This window comes from Harpia harpyja, chromosome 3 (assembly GCF_026419915.1).
Source record: "Harpia harpyja isolate bHarHar1 chromosome 3, bHarHar1 primary haplotype, whole genome shotgun sequence".
NCBI lineage: Eukaryota > Metazoa > Chordata > Aves > Accipitriformes > Accipitridae > Harpia > Harpia harpyja.
Window position 1 is genome coordinate 58,440,090 of NC_068942.1, and position 22,801 is coordinate 58,462,890.

Consider the following 22,801-nt stretch of genomic DNA (forward strand, 5'->3'; position numbering starts at 1 on the left):
GGAAGGGAAGGACAAAGGGGAAAGGTGGGGTGTCCACCACCTTTTGGGAGTAAATACCAAAACCCAGCATGGCTCTCAACAGACTTGTGATCTCTAAATGCTTCTGGACTGCACTCTGCTTTTTGTTTCACAGGTCACCCAGACGCTGTGGTAGGCGAGTTGCTGCCTCTGGCACAACAGAGGGTTCCCTCTTCCCCCGGCCGCCCTGTGCACCAGTGCAGCACGGGGCGATACTTGCTGAGGCACAGCGGTCTCTGTGAGGCGGTTCAGAGCCTTTTTTTGGCTCTGTCTCCGTGGTGCTCTCCTGAGGCTGTTTCCCTCCCTCCCCTGGGCGGGACTTGTGGGCTTTTCTGGGTTGTTGTTCCAGCTGGTCAGCCAGCAGCTGTTACTATGCCGGGGGTTACTGGCGGCAGATGCAAAGCCCCTGGTCAGAGGGCAGCCTGGGTCCCCACTCCACCAGGGTACCAGGGCCACCAGGTTCCTGCTGGCATGGGGCTGGCCCTCTGTCAGCCCCACCGAGGTGCCTGCAGGGTGGGGTCATCCTTCCTCCAGCGTTGCTCAAGTGCTGCCCAGGACTGTAAAATTGCTGGACAGTGAGAGATTGACATTTGTAATTAATTAATTACGCTTCTGAGAAAAATTATCCTTTCCAAGCATCATACAGGTGGTAGTGACATCCCGTAACATCTTACTCCATGATGTATCACTAGGACCTTTCAGCTGAAAAAAAAACCTACTAGTGGAGTAGCAGCCCTGCTGAAGAGGTGCAGGAAGGGCTTACGGGGGACCCCAGGTAAACATGAGCTTGCAGTGGAAACCATGTCCTGGGCTACAACAGGAGGAGTGTGGCTGGCAAGGCTACTTGTTCTCCTCCTCTGCTTGGTGCTGCTGAGTCCACACCTGAAACAGTGTCCTCTTTTGGTTCTCTTAGTTGAAGAGGGATGTTGAAAAACTGGATTGGGTCTGGTGGAGGGCATGTGACATGGCCAGGACCTACTGCCCATAGCCTGTGAGGGAGATGGGCTTGTTTAGTCTGGCAAGGAAGAAGCAACGGGTTGAGCTGATAATGGCCAGCGACTCTTTGAAAGGGAGTTAGAGAGGCAATAGAGCCAAACTCCTCCTGGCAGTGCCAGATGACTTAGCAAGGACAGATGGCCACAAGATACAGCTTGGATAGTTAGACTGGGCACAGGGGTGAACTTCGTCACCAGGAGGGTGGTGCAGAGCTAGGACATGTCACCCAGAGATGGTCTCCATCCCGGGAGACTTTGAGGACCTGGCCAGCCAAAGCATGGCTTGGCTGGTCTCCTGTTGGCGAGAGTCTCCCTCAGAGCGGGAGGACAGACAGACAGACAGACGCCCCATGGCCCCTTCCAGCCAGCCTGCCCGTGAAGCCATGCAGCCATGGCACGGAGCAGGCAGGGGGCTGGCTCACATCGCCGTTGAGTCAGTGCTGTGGGATGAGGTTGGATCTGGGTTTCATTCTTCCCAGCTCTCCCTCTGCGTCAATGTCTGTGCTCGGACACGAGGTAACATCCCTGCCCAGGGCTCGTCTTTGTGCTGAAGCTCAGGCCAGTCCTTACCGGCTGTTTTTGTTTGGTTGAGTTGCAGAGCTGGGGCTGTAAGCCTGCCTGTCCTGGCAAATGCCAGCCTGGGTAGCTTACCTTGCAGTTTTAATTGGCCAGCTGCCTCTTAGGTCCTTCTTGAGCAAAACCCGTATGTGTCAGTGCCTTCCTGAGAAGAGGCAGTGTGCACCTTCCCAGGATCCTTTAAACCAGGCTTTCAACCAGAAGTAAATTCCACTTAAATCCAGCTGAAGGCTTCCTGAGCAGGCTGGAGGGATGCTAAGTGACCTGTGTGTGATGGTAATCAGGCCCCGTAGAGACAGTACTGACCGTTTCCCTGGCTGAGGGCATTCAGCACACATGGTAGTGGGAGCTACACCCGGCTGAGACATCTTCCCCATGCCGACTCAGAAAGCTGTCGCCGCTTCTCTGCAGGGCAGTGATCTGTGTCTGTCCCCTGCAGGGATCATTGCCATGTGTTTGCCTGCAGCTGTGCCTGAGGGAGCCCTGGGCAGGACATGACTGTGCACTTACCCGCATGCCTCCTGCCAACCCTGTGCAGCTCAAGGTGACCTTGTCAAAGGGTAACGGCCTTTCTGGGTCGGCTTGTGTGACCTAGAGAGCATCGCTCTGCTTGCCATCCTCCATGGCACTCCAGATCTGCCAAAGTGTCAGATCACTGGCTGCTCTTTGCACAGCTTCCCCCTTGAGCTGCTTGCTGTAACCCAGGTGCTTTGATTTCTGGTGGTCTGGTAAAAACTGTCCACCCAGACTGCACAAGCAGTGTGGAGTAGGGAGGAGCTTTGGTATTTTACTATTTTATTTTATTTTATTTTACTTTATTTTCATTTGATTCAGATTCTTTTTTGCTTAGGCTACTTTTCCTTACTCTGAAACATATGAGCGTAAGTAACACTCATAAAGCCTCTTCCTCTAACTGGACCGCTGCAAAGAAGGGAACAAAACTTAGGTCTGACCTAGCAGGATGTGTCTGCATGTAAAATGCACATTAGCTGCTGGTGGTTTGCAGGCCTGCAGCTCTGGGCTCAGCATGGATGTAAGCAAGCAAGCATCTCCCCAGGGTGGCTGCCCCGTGAGCCCCAGCTCGCCTCTCAGCCCACAGCCTAACAGTGCCTCTAACTTTAATAAAGCAAAGATGGAAGAGATTACTAAATGGTAGCTAATAAACAAAGCGACATGCACAAAGCCTGGTAATATCATATTGCTCTTAAAGAAAATATGAAAAATAGTAATCATGGGCATTGTTATTACTGTCTTGTACTTCACCACGGCTAAACTATCCATCATGCCGATAAGGCCGAATGGAAAACTCAGCAATATAAGATGCATATGTCACAGGGCAGCCAGTCCCACGGCCGCCTGTGCTGTACCCAGTCTGCATTGGGACTGCGGTTGCTCCTCTGCATCGTGGGACCATCAGATGGATCAGAGCAGGGCAAGCCTGTCAGTGTAATGACTGGGAGCAGAAGGTCAGCGTGGAAATAGCTGTTCTGCAACAGTCTGTGTGGAGGCTTGAGCAATGAGCTGATGTGGGCTGGGGATTTAATTTGGAGTATCAACGCACCAAAAACACACTGGTGTGAGCCAGACAGAGCCCCAGAGGAAGACAGAGGGAAGAAAGCAGATTGACGTGGTGTGGGAAGTTAGCTAAAAGTGTGGTACCACTAACTTTGCATGGGAGGCTGAACAGTCAGTTCTATGGGAGAATAGTCTCATCCTGGAGAAATTATACCTGACTGTTCAATTGTGTGCCCAGAGAATGAGAATTACTGAAGTCAGGGAACGGGATGGAGAGCTGCGCAGGCTGTGCAAGGTTGCCCACACAGCCCTCACTGGCCAAGGGCTGTTCCCTGCAGTTTACTCTTCAGTCCTCATCCTGCCCGGGTTATGCAGTTCATGCAAGTCCTTTATTTTGGAGACTTCTCCATGGTCTTACTCTTGGGAGCTCCATCCCAGGTCTTCTCCCCATGGTTTCTTTTAGTCACTGTGTTTGCACTCTCTGCCAAACAGTGGCTGGACAAGAGATGGACCCTGGAGGAACCTCTGCAGGAGTGTACGGGCCTGCAAAGCTGCTCGGGTGCTCCTGTGCCATGTGCCCTGTCCCTGGCAGCACCTGCATTTTGCTACAGGAGTGGGTGCTCCTGTGGCCCCTTTCCTGGAGCCTCCCGCCGAGGCTGGGCTGGGGAGTCCCACCCCGATGACGTGGGTGGCTCTGAGTGTACTACGTAAGCTCTGTCCACAGCCTGTCTTCTGCTGGGAGTGCGGAAGGATTATTTATTTGCCATATTGTGCTACTGGGGGAAAAAATCACAACTACACGTGTAGTGAGCAGGCAACAGAGCACAGCGCTCACTGTTATTATTGGCAGTTACCCCCTTCACTTGCTTAGGGGCCTACGGACGTCAGAGCATGGCTGCTGAAATTAAATGTTAAACCTGGGACATAAGTCATGGGCAGGCCACAGAGCACTGTGTGAAGGCTGCCCCTGGGGTTTAGCTTGGCCTCGTCACGCCAGCACCGTTGCAGGGACATCTTCTGCCTGGGGACCCTGCTGGGCTGGGTCACACTCTGCGTCCCAGACGGCCCCATGCAAATGCGTTCTGTGGCAGTGGCAGCCAAGCAGAGGCCACGAAATGGCTCTCTGCCTCTTTCCCTTCCCTGTCTCTTTCCCTCCGGGCTGGGCTCCCCTGCTGCCCTGCCATAGCTGCAGCCAGCCCTGTCTCTGGCCGTTGGGGGAGGTTTCAGGAGGAGATGGGGCACCTCCTGGGAGAGAGGTGTTTTGGACTGCAATGGCACTTGTTGATAAAATGCAAGGAAAATGTAAAAAAAGGCCTCGGGAATGGCCCAAAGCAAACTGCTGTGTTGCGGTGCCCCTCAGACAGTGGCACAATGGTGCTGCATGATGCCAGGGTCATCCCTGGCTTACACCCAGACGATGCCATCCCAGGGCATGGCCAGGGCACGAGGGTCGGGCGGGAGCACAATGTGACCGAGCTGCTTTCCGACCTCTGAACCGGGGCACGGGGATGGGGTGGCAGGGGCGAGGGGATAGGGAGAGGGGCTTGCCAGGCTGCCGAGCTCTGGCAGTCAGCAGTGCCGGTATCTCCGGGGCTGCCGGTCATGAAAAAGTAACCGTACAGAACAAATGCCAAAGGTCGGGGCTATCCCTGGACAGCTCAGGCCATGTTGTTTGCTCACACTCCCCAGCCCTCGCATGTCTCTATGTCCTCCTTTCTTGCCTTGCTCCCATTCTTACAAGCTCCCGGCAGGCCAGCAGAGCCGCGGCTGCAGCAGACATGGGGACCCCACTGCCGTCTGCGCAGCCCCGGGCCCCTCGCAGGTAGCTGCTGAGACGGGGAGCACTGGGACCCATTGGAGCCAGCCCCATGGGAGGTAGGTCCCCATCAGCTGCCACCGGCCAGCTCAGGCCATGCCTTTCTCCCCCATACAGCAGGTTTTCGGTATCGGCCTCCCCCGAGGAGACCCAGACGGTCCCCCTCAGGCAGCGACAAAGGCAATTACCTTGCTGCCAAGCTCAGTGGGCCCCACCAAGCTGCCCCGGCTGGCCGCCGAGTCACTTACCTGAAATTAGCTGTGGCCAAGCACATTGCAGAGGTGAACACGGTTGTGATTATGAATGCACTTCTTGTTTGTCTTTTCAGCGCCGAAATCCTGTCAGTGAGGAGAAGCGATAATAACATGCTATTAAGTTCTTTCTGGATAATGTAATTCAGGAGTCAGGAGGCAGTCTGGTCATTTATGCCTTTGAAAAGCTCAGAATAATTTTCAGTGTCATTATCTTCCATTTTAAAGAGCCGGTTTCAAACATCAATACCAAGAGCCCCTCTCCTCGCTGCCTCCCCCTTGCTTGTGTGGTTTTCTCCCACCTTTTGTTCCTGTTTTCGCTTAAGTTTTCAGGGATTTGGGGGTTGTTTCCAGTCATTCATACACCCTGAAACACACACGGCACCCTGCCATTTCTTGCTCCCTTCCTCTTTTTATAGTGGCTTTGGGAACTTGCTGCTATATTATTCATCATCTCTAAGTTGTGGTTGGTGAAACAGCCGCTTGCGAGGCTGGGAAGCGCCGCTCGGGCCTCGGTGGTGGCAGGAGGAGGGTGGATGTGACGTGGAATTGGGTCCACAGGGAAGGAGCAGGACCGTGGGGGTTCGCGGCAGCGCGTGTCCCTCCGGGGCCAGCTGGCAGGTGGGGAGAGCCGCCGTGAAAGCCCAGCCGCCCTCCGGGATGGGGGCTGTGTGGGGGCACTGCACACGCTGGAGATTTCGGTTGCACTGCGATGCCCCGGGAGCGAGCTGTGCTGCCCAGGCCATGGCACAGGCGTGGTGCTGGGGAGCCCGTGCAACCTGGCCACGGCGGCACAAGTAGCTACCCTGCTCCAGACCACTGCTCCCTCCATCTCTCCGGGCACGGCTGCCGCTGAGGAGTTATATGCGGATCTTGATGCATCATTATGTTCTTTGCTCATGCTTTTGTTAAGTGTGTGCTTCAGTGTAAGCGGTTAATGGATATTTTTGCCCTGAAATAGCCCCCAGGATAGGGAGCAGAGAGGCTCCTTAGCAGATGCAACTTCAACACCAGCTTACACTGCAGGCATGAAAACAGGCAGATGTCTCCAAGTGAATGCAGCAAAAATTATTATCCAGAACTGGGGCAGGAAAACAATCCGGTGCCTCTCCCGCATGCACAGAGCATGGCTGAAGAGGAGAATTTTATTCATTAAGTTAATTGGCAATGATCCCTGAAATGTCAGCCTTGGCCTTAAGTTCATTTCTAGGCTTGGAAAGCTTCATCGCCCTTCTGTTTTTAAAAGAGGAAGGTATGTGGCTTCTTCCATTTTTTTATGTGCTGGCACTGCCAATGTTTCAGTGCAAATAGGAGAGATAATGCCCTTCCATTTGCTGCCTTCTTCCTTCAGAGGAGGAAATGGGATCTCCCAAGCAGAGTACAGAAAATCCGCAGGGAGCAGGCAAGAGTCTCATCCATCATTAAGCTTGGTTCATGTTGTTCGGCAGCTTCTGAAGGAACTGGCGGGCACTCTCGTGCCAGCAAAGTCAGCGGTGGAGTCAGGCTATGACCTGGCATGAGCTTATTTGCAGAGAGGGTGTGGGGAGACTTGCACAGAGAGCAGGCTCATTGGCCTCGCTCTGCCTAGAGGATGCAGGAGCATTGGTAGCACAGTGTGGCTTCATTACGGAGCTGGCCCAGCATCGTTAGCATAGAGGATACAATCTCCTTGGGACAGGTGTAAAGAGGGATGAGGATGCTCTTTGCTTCGTGAGAAATGGAGAGGCCTTTTATACACAGTTGGCAGTCCCGGACATTAATGCATAGTTCGGCGCTGGCCAATGATGCCAGGAAGGGGATCCACATGATAGCAGACTGGGTGCAACCAATGCATCTGCTCCCAGACAGCCATCCCCTCTGTCTTCGCAGACGCCACAGGAACAGAGACCTGCTGCTGATCCAGCTGTGACGGGCTGTGCCTGCCTCCATCGCCTGCTGACTCCCTGCTCCCTGTCCAGCTGCAAGTGCACTTCTGAGCGTGGAGGTGGATTAAATGTGTTTCCTGTGGCCTGGGGCATTTACATTGTTTCTCCCATGAGGGCTTTCTGGTGCTTGGTATTTTAGTTCACACTGCAATCTCTCCCACAGTGGGGATGCTCAGAGAGTCCTCTCTCCTCTGTCCACCTACCTATTTTCATTAAATCTAAAGGACTTTCATTATCTCTGGGATCTCTATGCCTCTCTCTTGGTTGAAACTGGAGAAGGATTTGAATAAATGCCTGTCAGTAGGGAACTGGTAGAGGGTCAGACAGCCCAGTCCCTCCTCTCAGGGCAGCTTGATGGGATCAGCTGTCTGCCCTTAAAAAACTAACAAGGGAAACATAAAGGAAAGAAGGGAAAGAAAAGATAGTGAAAAGCAGAGGAAACTGGACTTCTTAAATGGCTTGTTATATCAGCCAGATCTCCATTCACTCCACCAGCAGCCTGGCCAGCTTAGCTCCATTCCCAGCAAGGAGCCTGCATCTCGGTATTCAGCCTCTTTTCTTGCATATTTGTCCCACTTGCAACTGGTTTCTCAGCCTGTTTTTTCCCCAGTTTCTGCTGCACTGACAGCCCACGTGCTATCACTTTGCGGCACAGCTGGCCAGTGCTAGGGCATGGCAAATGGGGCACAGGGAGGGACCACCAACTGGCAGGGGGTATGCAGCTTCCCTTCCGTCTGTGCTTTAGCCATGAGGCAGATAGTGCTGGTTTTGGCTGGGACAGAGCTAATTTTCTTCATAGTAGCTAGTATGGGGCTATGTTTTGGATTTGTGCTGAAAACAGTGTTGATAATGCAGAGATGTTTTCATAACTGCTGAGCAGTGCTTACACAGAGTCAAGGCCTTTTCTGCTTCTCACACCACCCCACCAACAAGAAGCTGGGAGGGGATACAGCTGGGACAACTGACCCAAGGGATATTCCAGACCATCTGATGTCATTGCTCAGCATATAAAGCTGGGGGAAGAAAAAGGAAGGGGGGGACGTTCAGAGTGATGGCATTTGTCTTCCCGAATAATTGTTATGCGTGATGGAGCCCTGCTTTCCTGGAGATGGCTGAACACCTGCCTGCCAATGGGAAGCGGTGAATGAATTCCTTGTTTTGCTTTGCTTGCATGCATGGCTTTTGCTTTACCTATGAAACTGTCTGTATCTCAATCCATGAGTTTTCTCACTTTCACTCTTCTGATTCTCTCCCCCATCCTGGCACGGGGGGAGGGAGTGAGCAGCTGTGTGGGCCTTAGTTGCTGGCTGGGGTTAAACCACAACACAGATGTTGCCCCATCTCAGCTGTGTGAAGCTGGTATGGCCATGCCCAGCTGCCCAGAGCAGACTGCGTGGTGCATCCATGTGCTGAGTCATTTCCCTCTTGCTTTTCTTGCTAGACCCTGCTAGAAACCCACTCTGCAGTGATGTTTCTGTCACTCTCGGTTTGCCTCTCCAAGACATCTTGGCGGGCTGAAGGAGGCCTGGCTGCGTTTTGGGCCATATTGTAAAGATGCTGATGTTGCTTATTGATGGTCGTTATTGCAGAAGGATGTTGAATGTGTTTTAGATCACTCCAAAGATCAATAGTTTGGTCTTAAATAGTGGCATAACAACTCAGACCTCAGCTCAGCCTGGGCAGGTGGCTGGGACAGACATAGGAGTTAGGCTGGAGGCGTTTTGGCAGGGCTGTGTGGAGAGCCAGGTCTGCAGTGGCATCACCAGGCCAGGAGATGCCATCCCACACTTCATGAGAGGATGGCCTGGGCTCTGCGTGCAGAAGGGCTGTTAGCAGGGAAAAGGAGACGCTGTGTGAACCACAGCAGGCTGAAGCCCGTCAGCCAGTCTGCAGGAACACCAGCTCTGGCAGGGAGGTCTGGCAGCACTGCAAGAACAGGGCTCAAGGCACCCTGTGCGCTCACGGCATGTGGGCTCAGCATGGGCATGATGTTCAGCTCCAGTTCACTTTCTCATTTGCTTCAGATAATAACACTGTGCAGGGTCCATAAGTCATCTGAAAACCCTAGCCGAGCCTTGGTGAGGAAGGTTCCCCCTTCTGATTTAAAGGGAGGTCTCTGCAGTGTGAGAGCTGGCAAGGTGTCTCCTGATGGCCAATTCATTTTTGGGCTCTTCTTCTGGCCATCTCCTGAGATTTGAGGCTGTGGAGCTGCTTGTATGAGCATGCATATGTGTGCTTATGTCAATGCATGCCTGTGCTGGCTGGAATGCTAAACTCCAGCCTGTGCTGGTTTTGCTCCCGGTGCACTGCATTCTCCATGCTCCACTGGCTGTGCAGCCAGAGAGACCTTCCAGCATGAGTGCCAAAGGACTGCGTCAGACCCCTGGGTGGCAGCTGGCCATTTGGTTGATGGATTATCCACTCTGAACACGAGGCAGTAATCTTCAGAGAAACAGACCCAGAGAAAGTGGCAGAATTAATTGCTTTGAGCGTGGACAGTGGTCGGAGAGGGAGACGGTGGGCAACTGAGAGAGAGCAGTGTGGTTTGGAGGGGAAGAGGAAGCAAAAGGGAAAATAAAAGCATAGAGCAAAAAGTCAAGGGCTCTTGCTTGGCTAGGAGGGACACAAGAGGACTGGGTGTTTTACAGCACGACGGGACTCAGCCTCCAGAAGCACCTTCATTTTGTCATTGATTTCTCACGTGTTCGATGGAGAACAGCTGCCCAGGATCTCTCCACAGTGGGACAATGCAGCCTCTGCACAGAAATACATGCCACATGGTTACAAATGGGAGAAGCAGAAAGCAGAGAGTGCTTTTAATCTCTTGTCCCCATTGCCTTTATTAGGATGGCAATGAGAAGTGCTCAGGCAGGTATTTTATGCCTTACGGATTCAAATAACAGATTCTGCTGGAGACTATACTTAGAAACAAGAGAATTTAACTTGCAAAGGCAGCTCTGTGTTACTACAGTTTTCACAGAAAGATGTTTTTGAACTCTACACTACATCCTCCAGGGAAGCCATTCTGGGCTTCACACCAAACCAACTGCATGTTGGGCAGAGGGTTTTGTCACTTTTCTATACATCTTCAACTGGGTCTTCAATGAGTATGTTAGCCACTACTACCAAATCTTAATGGGTTATTTCTAGGCTCCTACCAGCCAACGCAGTATCTCTCTTTCCACAGAAGTGCTTTGATATGTATGGATTAAAAGTGTTACAGGTGCTGAGTATTAATGCCTCAGTTAAAAAATGTATAACTAGTGTCAAGAGACAGGATATGTTTATATTGTTAAGGCATGTGCCAATGGATGATCCCACTACACATGGTCTTTCAAGTTATTTTTCTTATGTTTGGCCATGGAAGGATGTGATGTGGCGTGGGGGTTTTGCAAGTTTTGGGGCAAAGCCAGGAGCCCTAAAGAGAGCCTTGTAAGCACTACTGTTCTGCTTTGGTCTTTATTAATGTCGGTTCAAGGGAAAATCCACACTGGTCCTGGGCTGAGGTCCCCAACAGAGCCCTTGTAGGCTCTTCATCTACCTCTGCTCCAGGGCTGCGTGTGTAGAGAAAATGTGTAGAATATTCCCAGGCACAAATCTCCTAGTTCTCCTTTGCTGGAAGGACAAACCACATGCCCTGAACATCTGGCATTACACAGACTGAAGGGAAATGGTGATGTCTGAATGGAAAAAAGTCATTAAAATATTAACACTAGTCATAAATAAAAGCTGCCATTTCTAACATTAAACTGGAATCTTAATGGCCAGATTAGACCAATGGTCCATCTAGTCCAGACTGCAACCTCCAGAAGTAGTTCATCTTGGCTGGCCCAGAGAGAGGTGGAAAAGCCACACAAATGGACAACAGTTACGACTTGCCAACTGGAGAAGTTTCTTCCTACTCCATACTTCTGTTTATAGCAGGTCTAAACTTCTAACAAGAAAGTTTCTGTCTCTTCTGTTAACATATATAAAAATATATAGATGATGTATGTATTTACATATAATGCAACTGTGCCTGTTTTCAATAATTACTGAGTACCTTGAAACCTTTATCTTTATAACCAGCGCAGGGCACAGTGTCTAACCAATTGACTGTGTCTATCTGGGCCCAGCCATTCCTTGTGACAGAACAGTGGCAAAGACTGAGTCACAGTGGTCACCAGGGTGTCCTGTCCAAGCCCTCCTGGTCATATGAGTCACCTGGCTCTGTCACATCACCAGATCATCTTGGGCACTTGAGTTATGTGGGCTGGAGTTGAATCACCAAGACCACAAGAGGCATCTCAGTTCCCAAGATCAGTTCAGTTGCTCCAGTAAACTGCAGGTAAACTTCAAAGATGGCCTTTAAAAATACAGTAAAGGTATGCTCTATCTTTAATATTTAATGAGAGCAATTAGTGTTTGGGTTTGTTTTCTTCCACTCAAACTGTTGCTGCCTGTGACCATCGCATCAGTTGTGTTATAAGGTAAGCTGGGCTTGGAGAACCTCTCCTGTCCCCTCCCACACGTTGGCCTGGTTTTTGGGCTGTAGAAAGGACTGTTGGGAAGCCAGAGAAAAGACATTGCTGGTCACTATGGAAGAAGGAATAGCTTGGTGAGAGGAATTGCTGGCTGTCATGGCTTTTGGAAAAGGGGTGAAGGATGAGGGCTGCAAGGGTTTTGGCTGAAGAATTTGGAGGAAGCAGAGTGGAGGGCCTTGAGGTAGAGAGAAATGGACAGGAGACGAAGGTGGAGGACTCTTCCATGATATAAATTCTCAGACTTTTTATGTGGGGTGGAGAGGGGCTGAACCCTCCTATTGATCGCCATTGCCCGGTGGGCCTGCAGTGCTGGGGAAACATGGAGGCTGGGAGGGGCAGCATCTCGTGGGGATGTCTGTGGTCCCAAGCTGAAAGACGACAAAAAAACTCTTGATGTGATTCAGAGAGCAGCCTTGCAGATACACTACAAGCCTGCTCTGCAGGGATCCCCCTTGGGATGACAGGAGATTCCCTATCCCGGCCCTTCTGCCCTCCTCCTGAAGCTGCTAGCACAGAGGACATCTGGGGGAAACGTGGCAGCATCTGATCTGTGTTTCTGCCTTGGGACACCCCAGCCCTGTGCTTACTGTGCAGTATTGACTGCATGCTCTTTGGTAAATACATCTTTTGCAGTTTTCCTCTGCTTTTGAGATCACCTGACAGTAGCCGTTGCTTGAGGGGGACAATTTTTTAATAGGTAAAATAGAATGGAAAAAGCATCTTGGTTCCAAGCACTTGTTAAAGGGGCTTAAAATCCCCAACCACAGCACTCTCTGGGGCGCAACACGACTCAGTGTCTTTGGCTGGCGTCTTTGGTGACATCGCTGGTGACTAAAGGTTTTTCCTAAGCAGCAGAAAGCTTAACCCTTGATTTACAGCAAGGGCTGATATATTAATACCAGCAGTATTTCTCTTTTGCTGTTGCCAGGGTGCAGTACAGATTGGTGAAGAGTGACTGTACTTCTCCCTGCTGGGCCAAGGGGAAGAGATACACGGGGGATACTAGAAGCTGTCCTACCATTACAGATGGGACAAAACAGGAGGCCAGCTAGCTTCCACTCATAATAATCAGGAGCTCGTTAAGGATTCTAATCAGGCAGAAATATTTTCCTGTCAGCTCATTACAGGCTGTAACAAGGTTGTAGCTCTGGGTGGTGGCAGCTTTTCCTCGTGCTGGAAGTAACGAGTGCATCTGCTGAAGGCTTTGGTAGCTTGTTTGGTGTGATGCATGGGTGATGTGGAGAAGGAGGGGGAGAAAGGGGCAGGGAGCAGAGCCAGGAGCATTGAGGTCGCCCCAAGGAGGGGGGTGTTTTGCCTGGTGACCTGGGGAAAGGCAAGTATTTCCCTGCTTCTCCGTCTGGGAAAAAGCCAAGGGAAGCCTGGCTAGGGAAAGTCCTGCTCCTGGAGGAGGTGGTGGCTTTTGAATGCATGATAGTGTATCTCTCCTTGGACTTCTTTGCAAGCCTGAAAATGAGTACATGAGGGGACCTTCATCCTGTCTTGTGTGTAGGTTGTGGGCCTGGGATGGTGTCTGACGGGGGCTGAGGACAGGTGGGAGAAGGTGTGAGAAAAGCAAAGCAGCACTGAGGATTTTGGGGGGTGCTGTGTTCTGTGGAGGTCTCTACATGCCTGTTTTCCCTCCTTACCCGGTGTAACTGAGGGGAGTTTTGACTTTGTGCATGAATGCATTGCTCACACAGGCTCAAAACATTGCTGCCTGTTGGCTCACCAGCATTTCTGTTTTGCTCCCTGGACGTTGAAGGGATTTGGCCACTTGAGGAGAAGCTTGCAGTAGAAAAGTCTCTGGGAGACTCAGAACGTAAACCATGTTTTACTAAGCAGGAATTGACACTTTTGCTGAGGCTAATACTAGGGCTTATTGACTGACCAAGGCTACCAAGCTTATCGACCCTGAGAGGCTGCTCTTAAATATGGAGATCTGTGGCAGGCTGTATTTATTACGAAGATAACCCATGCTCTTGTTAATCCCCCCACGCCCCGTGTCAGCTACTCAATAACCTCACAGATTCCTCTGGATCTGCGAAGCCATCTACCTGCTGAGACAAACATCCTCCTTTCTTCCCATCAGTGGCAAAGGTCGTCATCAAGGTGAAAGCAGACAGCTTTCGTGAAGTGACAGAGATTTGTGGCAAAACTGTTTTGGGAGAGAGATATAGTTGTGTGAATTCACCACCTGCTTCGCTGTCAAGAAGCTAAATAACAGCTTTCGCTTGTGCAGACCCTTCAAAGCAGTCTTGACTTTTTCAGGTTCTGTAGAAAACCCATGGTGTGCCCTTCCTTCCTGGGGCTCCTCCACGCCTGTTGCTGTGTGGCCGCTGGGGCTGGAGATGCTGTAACAAATGGGGCGGATGTTTCTCTTAGCCGCAATGACCCTCTAGAAACTTGAGCAATATCCAAGATGGAAGGAGCATAAGCAAGGCTAGGAAGCTGCTATCCAAGAATGAACAGTTTGTAAATAGAAAGGAAGTGTGGAAGGTAAGCTAGAAAAGCACCCTTGGTCTCTATGGCTAGCTCTCTCTTCCTGCAGAGTCAGGAAATGAACCTGAGAAGCATCTGCTGGATGCTGTTAACGTATAGTGGTGTGACTCTCTGGGCTGTATAACCCTCCTGGTAGCCTTTGTTGAAGGCTGGATAGCTATAGTTGTAGACAGACAGCATTGAAGGCACATTCTCCACCTCTTGCACTATTTTTCTTCCCAGGTCACAACACGTAAGACAAAAGCCACGTGGGAGTTAAAATAATGCTGTTCTGATACTGTATCTAGGTACGGGCTAGCAGGATGTCATGGATGAAGTCACACTGCCACACCACACGGGAGAAGCTTTCAAGGAAAAAGACACTTGGAGTCTGTTTGTGTTGGGGCATTAAATTAGATTTACTTTAATTTGGACAGAAGAATGTTAAGTACAAAAATTAAAACACAAGTAATTAGTATCTGAGGTTGCAGGAAGCAATTCATTTAGTAATTCCACAGTGAGCTTGCTGGGTTTAAGGTTCTTGGGTGTGTTCTTAGGATTTTTTTGCTTCTGGCAGTCTTCCAGCTGCTATCTCTATGCTACATTGCTTCACACCTGGATTGACCTGCCTTTATAATGTGTCCTTGACATCCAGTCAAGGTGGTTTTGAAGCAGAAACACTTCTATTAAAATGCTGGTGGGGAATCTGAGGCTCTCTTTCTAGTGCTAATAATAGTGAGTGTGTATCCTTCACTAATGTGGCTGTGTCTTTGTGCTCCCATCTGAGCCCCTTCAGAGTCCCTGGATGTGCATACTCTCTTTGGAGATCCTTGTTCACAATACTGGGTGCGTGTGTTGGAGCAAACGCAGAGGAGAGGCACAAACACAGCTGGTGTCCAGTCTGAGTCTGGTGAAGGGCCTGAAGAGTAAGAACCAAACCAAGCTTTCTGGTAGCACTCCTACTGCTTGCCCTTATTATCAGGCTACATTTCCCTGTGAAAAGTGCCATTACTCCACCCAAGAGTGAGGAGGTAGAGAGCTTGGTGTGGCGACAATGGAAGCCTCGTGCATGTTATGGGATTTAGCCAGGAAGGTCTCAGATACTCGTATGAATTCCCCTCTGCCTGATATGGAGGGTACCCAAGGAGTCATGCGGCCAAGCCGTGCTGAGATGGCTGCGCAGTACAGCTCTTCCAGCAGGCAGCCTGCGCAGGCTGTGGAAAGGAGCATGATGAGTAATTATGTGCTGTGTTACAACACAGCTACACAGGGAGGTTTAAATGGCTCTTTCCAGCTATTGCCTGATTGCTGCTGTGTTAACAGGAGCAAGGATCCTCTCTCTTGGCATTCAAACTCCGTCCCCACCTCCCCCCCTTGCCACACTACAGCATTTGTAGCAGAGACTTAAGCTTTGAGCTAATTTTGCTGCTATTGCTGCAATCTTCTACCTGCACTGTCATGTCATTCTTCCTTTCCAAAACTCTGTTGTGCCTCCTATCCATCCATCTATTGCAGCCCCTTGCCTCCTGCTCAGGATGTTGGCACTGGGGCATTAGAGGCAAGTGTGTTGCTTGGCACGCTCAGTTTTTGTAGCAGCAGATACAAGAGAAAGCCATAGAACAGACACGTTGTGTCAGTTTCATTAATGCACTTGGCTTTAGGAAAGGTGAGACTTACCTTGAAGCAAGTGGCCTAAATCAGGCTACAGAGATGCTTCAAATGCATGGAGATCTTCAGGCTTTCACGTTCAGAACAGCTGCTACTGCAGACTTTGTTTTCTTTGTTTTGTTTGTTTGTTTGTTTTTTCCAGTATGCTTTAGGATTGTCCCCAAAAGGGACTTGAAGGAAAAACTAGGGCTTCACTTTGGACTATAACTGTCTCCCACCAATATACTCTGTGTTTCCTTTCACTTCTGTATCAGCTGGGAAAAGGGAGGGAAAAAATGGAGTAAGTTGGTAAGATAGCCTGACTTGGTTTCTACATCAAGATCCTCTGTTCCCTGAAGTATTATAGTAACCTTTTACAGCATAAGTCACTGACTGCCGGTAGTGTATGTCCACTTAACAACCTGTGAGTGGCTGCCCATCTCAATGTCCTCACCCATCAGCTGAGCCACGTAGTCAGCCTTCACTTCAGATATATAGCCTGTGGTGGGGGTGAGTAACCTGGAATTGACCTGCCTATCTGGAGCTAGGGTCCAGACCAGGAAGGAAAGACAGGATTAATACTACAAAAAGTGAAAAAACAACCACTGAGTGGTTAGCACAGAGCCTGGAGTTGGGGACTGGGTTGGGAAGATGGAGGCAGGGAAGAATCGGTGTGGTTTTGGACTCGGTAAATCCATCTTAACGAAGTCTAAGAAAATGAAGTTCGGTTGGGATTTTTTTCTGGAGGACTAACAGAGAATGCGCAGCCTTGGAGAGGGCCAAGATCATACGGTGTGGAAGTAAACACTATTTTTGTTACAAAAAGGTTGAACAGTTCATCCCAGCCTTCTAGTCTCCTGGCAACAGTGAAGAACAGACCATACTGGGACCACTATTTTGATCAACCTAATTGCAGGTCCTTTCTCTCCTCCCCCAGCAATCAGCCTGCTGGGAGATGGAAAACCCTTTTGAGCACATCATCTAAAGGACCTGGAGACTCTCTACTTTCTCAGATCTGTGCAGTACTCTTGTTTCATATTTCTTGCCTGGAAACAAGGCAGTATTTTGGGGGGGTTGCATTTTTTCGCCTGTTATATTAAAATGAATTTGTTGCTTTCACTTCACTAAAAAATTTCCAGTTGGATATTACCTCCAAATAGAAATGCTTTACAGTTCTGTCCCGCTTCCTTGACTACCTCTCTGCGGGCCCATGATGTTCAGAAGGCCTCTCTACCTCCTGCTCCTGTCCATTTTCTAGAAGTGCTTTCTTGCCTATGCAGATATGCAAAACAATAAATGTTTTGTGTACAACATACGATGATAAGAAACATCTACTCTGATCATGAGAAACACCACCTATTTTCAGCCTTCTTAAAAAAAAAAAAAGTCTATTCTAATAATAATTTATCAGGTGAGTTAGTTTAATCCTCACCTTCTCAAACTCCTGGACTTCTGCAGCCACCTGGGCTGCCTTTCCAGCATGGGCAATGAGAGAAATCAGCCCTAGTGCTGAGTGGCAAAACATCGCACAGTGGGAAATTCAGGTGTCCAGGCTGATATCGCGAACAAACTCAGAAGTGTGTGGCTACACTTATGAACTGTTGTAATGGCTGCTGTGAAGGTGCTTCAGTTCAGTATAATTAAACTGCTGCACTTAGTGAAAAGGAGCGAGGCCATCTCTTTGCCCCTTGCTCTCTTTCACTGTCTCTATCTATTGGCAGTAAAAGACAAAAAATAACAGGTTTGTACTTTTCTCCTCGCAACTGTATACACAGTACTGGGTGAACAAACCCCACTGCTCTATTTCACTGCCCTGTGGCAGTAATCTAACACTGGTCCCAGTGTCAGCTGGCAGGGCACATCGCAGGCTTCCTCTTCTTGCTTCCTCTGCTTCAGAGCACCTGAAAACAGTTAGGAAGCCATTTCTGCCCATTTTTTTCTGGTTACATGTTTTTCCCCTCTTTGTTCAAAGGATTGACCTCAAATCTATCCTTATCAGACAGGCGACCTGAACTGCACGCTCACCTCTAGCAATGGCTCTTCCAGGGTCACTGCTGGAAAGCCTCCGCTCCCAGGCATGAAAAGAGACTTCTGTTTCCACAGCTGATACCCCAGCACCCCTTGCCCACAGGAAACCTGCCCGAGAAATGGGTAGGACCCAGCACGGAGAAGAGCGGTTGCTGGAGGTTTGTGGTGCCTGTACGGGCATCCTGCTGTGCTGGGACCACTGTGTGCCCAGGAAGCTCTCCTGCCCTTCTGCAAGTAAGCTCTGAAGCACCAGGCAGTATCTTGAGCTCTGCTGTGAGCCTTGATCGAGGTGGTTTGGCAGGCACTGGGGGAGACTGAGGCAATTCTTTCTTTTTTCCCCCACTCTGGTCTAGTGCTGTAGACTAGCAAAGGCCTGTCTGTCAGAACCAGGAGCAGCATGCAGCCCTCGCAGGGGCACTAAATAGAACACCTGGTACTGCCCAATGGCTCCTCAATTCCCGTTGTATTGTTGTTGCAGGAATCACACTTTCTTTCTTCATTTGTATCTTTGCCCTCCCTACCCCTTTTCGTTTTAAAAAATCCACTGAGCGATTAGATTTGCAAATGAACGGGCAGGGAAGTGACAACAAAAGGGAGCTGGAGCTGAGGAGCGCAGGTATAATTACTGTAATTAACTCAAGCAGCAGGGGCACAGCCAGCGTTGGAGCGTTGCTCAGAGATGCCGTGGGCGAGAGATGGGAGAGGAAGGATGGCCAGCCGCAGAGATCATCCTCTGCCCCATGGGTGCCCCTTCGCCGCCTGAGTGCGTTTATAAGAAAAGCGTAGTTGTGCCCTGCCGCTGCGGCAGAGCTGCTCGAACAGGCTGCAGGGACCTGCGTCTCCCCAGATGAGGTGCAGCAGGAGCTCATTCTGTCTTATACCAAAATTACTCCGTGCTCTGCTTGGGCAGCCCCTAAGGGGTTGCCCCGAGCCCTCATTTCCCGTAAATCCCTGGGAGTGGCGGGCACCCAGTGTGCGGCAGGACTAGCCCCTTGCCAGGCAGACAGAGCCCAAGTGCAGGGAGGGAAACCCTGCAGCAGCTGAGGCCTCGCAGGAGGAGCTGGGACAACCGGGGCTGGCTGACAGCTTCTCTCAGAAGCTCTTTAGCATCAAAATATGTTACTTGTTGACTTTGCTAGGTGCTGGTCTGTGACTTTATGGTCGATCTAAGAAATGGCATTAATTATCCCGATCACTGGCAGACTGAATAGGGAGCGTGATGTTCTCAGTGTGGAGACAGTTGCCATGGGTCCTTATGGACACACATCTATGGCATGGGAGAGGGTCCCATAGCGTGAAGCACTCCTGATCGTCTTAACACTGGAAAAGTTTTACGATCACTTAAGAAGGAAGCGGTATGTCTTTGTCTGCCCTAATTCTGCTAGTTACAGTCCTGTGGTCACTTCTTCTCCTCTTGGCAGTACACATGTCCGTAACCTGTGTCCTGTTCATCTGGTAGCACTGCAGGGCACAGCATTCCCAGCACATGTTCCCTTCCCATTTCCATGGGTTTGCTCTGCCCTCCAGCAGAACAGCGTGGTGGCTGCCTGTGCAACGGATCCTGCAACAGCTCTAGGTCTTGGCAGAAGGGCTTCTCCTCTTCTCATAAAGAGATGGGGGGCTGATTTCAAATACAGGCATTGCAAACATTAGTTGCCATTGGTCCTATGCTTGGAGTCTGAGACTGATGCTGGTTTTAGGGTTTTATGATGTTTTTAGACATGACCTTAGTTCATTAGGTGGGTGCATAAGATTTAATGTATAAGAAGTTTCCATAGGAAAACATCAAAAACCCAAACCAAAACAAACCCCTGAACCTCTTTATTTTTGGGACTGCACAGACCAGTGAGCCTGGGATGTAAACACTTCCTAGCTGGGGCTACTGAGCGAGGAAGGCTAGGCATCCCTAGGAACAGTTACACAGGCTTGTTAGAAGAGGACTGTGTTTCTGTTGCTGAAAGATTAACGTCCCAAGCTCTGTTCCACATAGGGTTGAGAGCACCTATATGTGTGTCTGGCTTATTTAGAAAACAGCTTTGCTGAAGCTGGGTAGGAACTGGTATGTGTGTTTTGCTGTGCTGTAAAAACTTCAAAACTCTCCCTTTGTGGAAAATATCTGATACGAGGGAGGGGGAATGCAGAGTTCTGTGAACAGCTTCTGTTTAAACTTGCTACTACTGAACAAAAAAGCTATAGGAAATAGGATTGGAAGGGGCTTTGAGAGATCATCTAGTCCATCTCCTTGCCCCAGGCATGTTCAGCTGCACCTCCTTTGCCTTTGACAGTATTTTGACTAAGCTCTGGGCAATCTATTCCGGTGCTTCCCTATTCTTAACATATTGATCCAAATCTTCCATGCTGAAGTTGAATTTATTGCCTCTTATTCAGCATGGGCATGGAAAACAGATTATTCTTTGCCTTGTAGCAGCTGTTCAGATATTTGAAAACTGTTACGGTGTCCTGCCCCAGTCATCTTCTTTATCTAGACATCCTCTCTCTGTTCTGTCTGCTCTGGTTGGCCATGGATCCTTTGACCAAACCCCTTCTTCTTTCCTGGGCTCTCTCCAGTTGGCCTCTGTCTCAGAGTGGGACACCCAACACAGGACATAATCCTTCAGGGAAAAACCTACATCACAGGTCTGTCAGACTAACATTAGTGTCTCAGTATGATACTTGCTTGTCCTGTGGTGGTGAGACATGGTTTTTACTGCTTTTCAGCCTGTGATGTACAGTAACTTCCAGATTCCTTTTTGTAGAATTGCTACCTAGATGGCCATTCCTTTTTCTGTATTTATGAAGTTGATTATTCCTGCTTAAGTCTAATTACACGAATATGTCCTGGTTGAATTTCATCTTGTGTTCTCAGATCATTTGTCCAATTTGCTGTGATTGTCTCGTATTCTATTTCTGTCCTCCAGCATATTCAGTCCCTCCCAGCTTGATGTCATCTGCAGATTTAGTAAGTACACTCTTTATTCTATTTTCTAAGTCATTAATGGAAACATTGACTAGTGCTGGACCCTCCAACGAACACCTGTAGGATCCACTCAATACATCCTTCATCTGGCAATGAAATAATGATAACTATTTTCAAGAAATGTTTTTCTAACTAAATGTTATAATCCCACAGTAGGTTCACCTAGACAATCTTTTCTTGAATATCATGAGTCACATCAAAATGTCAAAAGCTTCACTGGAGTCGAGACATAGCACCTGCTGCCTCCCAACCCCTGTTACTCTGTTGGAAAAGGAAACTAGATCACTAGAGCTGCTCTTGCAAATCCATATTGGTTGTTATGCTTCTCTTTAAGAATAATTTCTAAGTTAGGTTCAGGGCTCTCCTGTTAAAAGGATATGGCCCAGCACTTTAAACCAGTAGCTCTCAGCAGCTTCATGTATGCTCGTAAAATCCACTTTGTGCTTGGAGGTAGTTATTTACTAATAATATTATTTGTACTGAAGGGAAGACTGAGTCCCAGGAAACCCTGATGCTCAGTCACACACAAAGAAGGTTGAACCTAAGAACTGACGCAAGGAAACTTGTCCCTAAGTCCTGGTCCAAAAATGTGACTTGAGTGAGCCAGGTTGCCTGCCCTAATGCATGTGGGCAGCATGATTCCGCAGCAGCATCAGCAGCTTTCTTCACAGATGCAGCCACCAAACAGGGCTGGTTGTGACAACCAAACCGTCTCAGGCTGAAGAGGCTCACAGCTCAGGTCTTCAGCTCTCCAGCCACCTGTGCTGGGCACTGGACTACTTAACAGACACCATGTAGGGACAGTGCTTAAAAGAAACAGAGTAAGCATAGTCCCACATTGCCTAAAGAAATAATTTACATCCTAATCCAGGAATGAGGATCAGGTTGTGCATCCCCGTTGCTCAGAGTTGTCCTGGGCTGAGAGTTTGGGCAGGCACCTTGCTCCAGGCATGTCCTCCCTCCCTGTGCATGCCCCGCTGCTGGTTTTTGTGTGGCCTGTGGCCCTTTCCACGCTGCTTTGCCCGAGGGGGATGTGGGCATCATCTCCCTGCCTCAGGTGAGGAGTGGTACTTAACTCCAGACTCTGGCTTTCTGGGCTGAGCATCGGCACACCCAGGTATGCTGCCGAGCACCTCGGCTAATGTGCTAACCACAACGGCAGCCTGCTTAATTGGGTTCTTTACCTTCTTCTGCAAACATGGGCATTTTAATGCTGTCTGTTGAGCAGACAACTGTCAGGGAATCTCAAATTGCAGTTGTCTACCTCTCTTGTTACTGGGATAATTGGATGGTAAAAAGCAGAAATACTGATTCCCCCACCCCACCAATAAGTGCATTTAGATATTTTTAGCAAGCAAATGTGCCAAAATGCAGAAGCTACTAAATATAGAAAGTCTCAGCTTTTTTTTTTTCCCGTTTTATTTTTTTTTTCTTTTCTTGAAATCTTATTGATGAGAACTCTGCCTCATGTACTTAGGAAAGAAATGAAGCAATCAACAGTAATATATAATTTTTTCCGGTTTGGGGAATATTTTTTGTTTTGACCCATTAATTCCCAGCTGTATTCCAACATCACACAGGGCTGTGGTAGCGTGACTGAAGGGACTCTTTCTAAAGTTAAGGTTTTTAGTTTCTCAGCTCTGCCAAGGAAAGACTCACCTGTCACTGCACCATGTTGTGAGTGGGTAAGAGCTGGATGGAAATTTCAGGAGAAACGGAAGAAAAAAAATAAAAATCACAACAACCAACATGTAGAATGCTCTCTTAGTCATCCTGGGTTTTGTCCCCTTTCTGCCTGTCCCTTTTCATATCTGAAGCCCTGATGCTGAAGTCAAGCCTCCAGGTATACATGTAGGATCAAGGGGCTCAGATTGGAGCTTTTCAGGGCAATGATTCCCTAATTAGATGCTTGAAAAACTCATAGCACACTTTTAGAAATAATTAGAAAAATAAGGGCTGATGCAAATTTGTGATAAAATGGTGTGACTCATCAAAATGTCATCAAATGACATTAAAAAATGTTATCCTGTTGCTTCTTAAAGTGACTTTAAG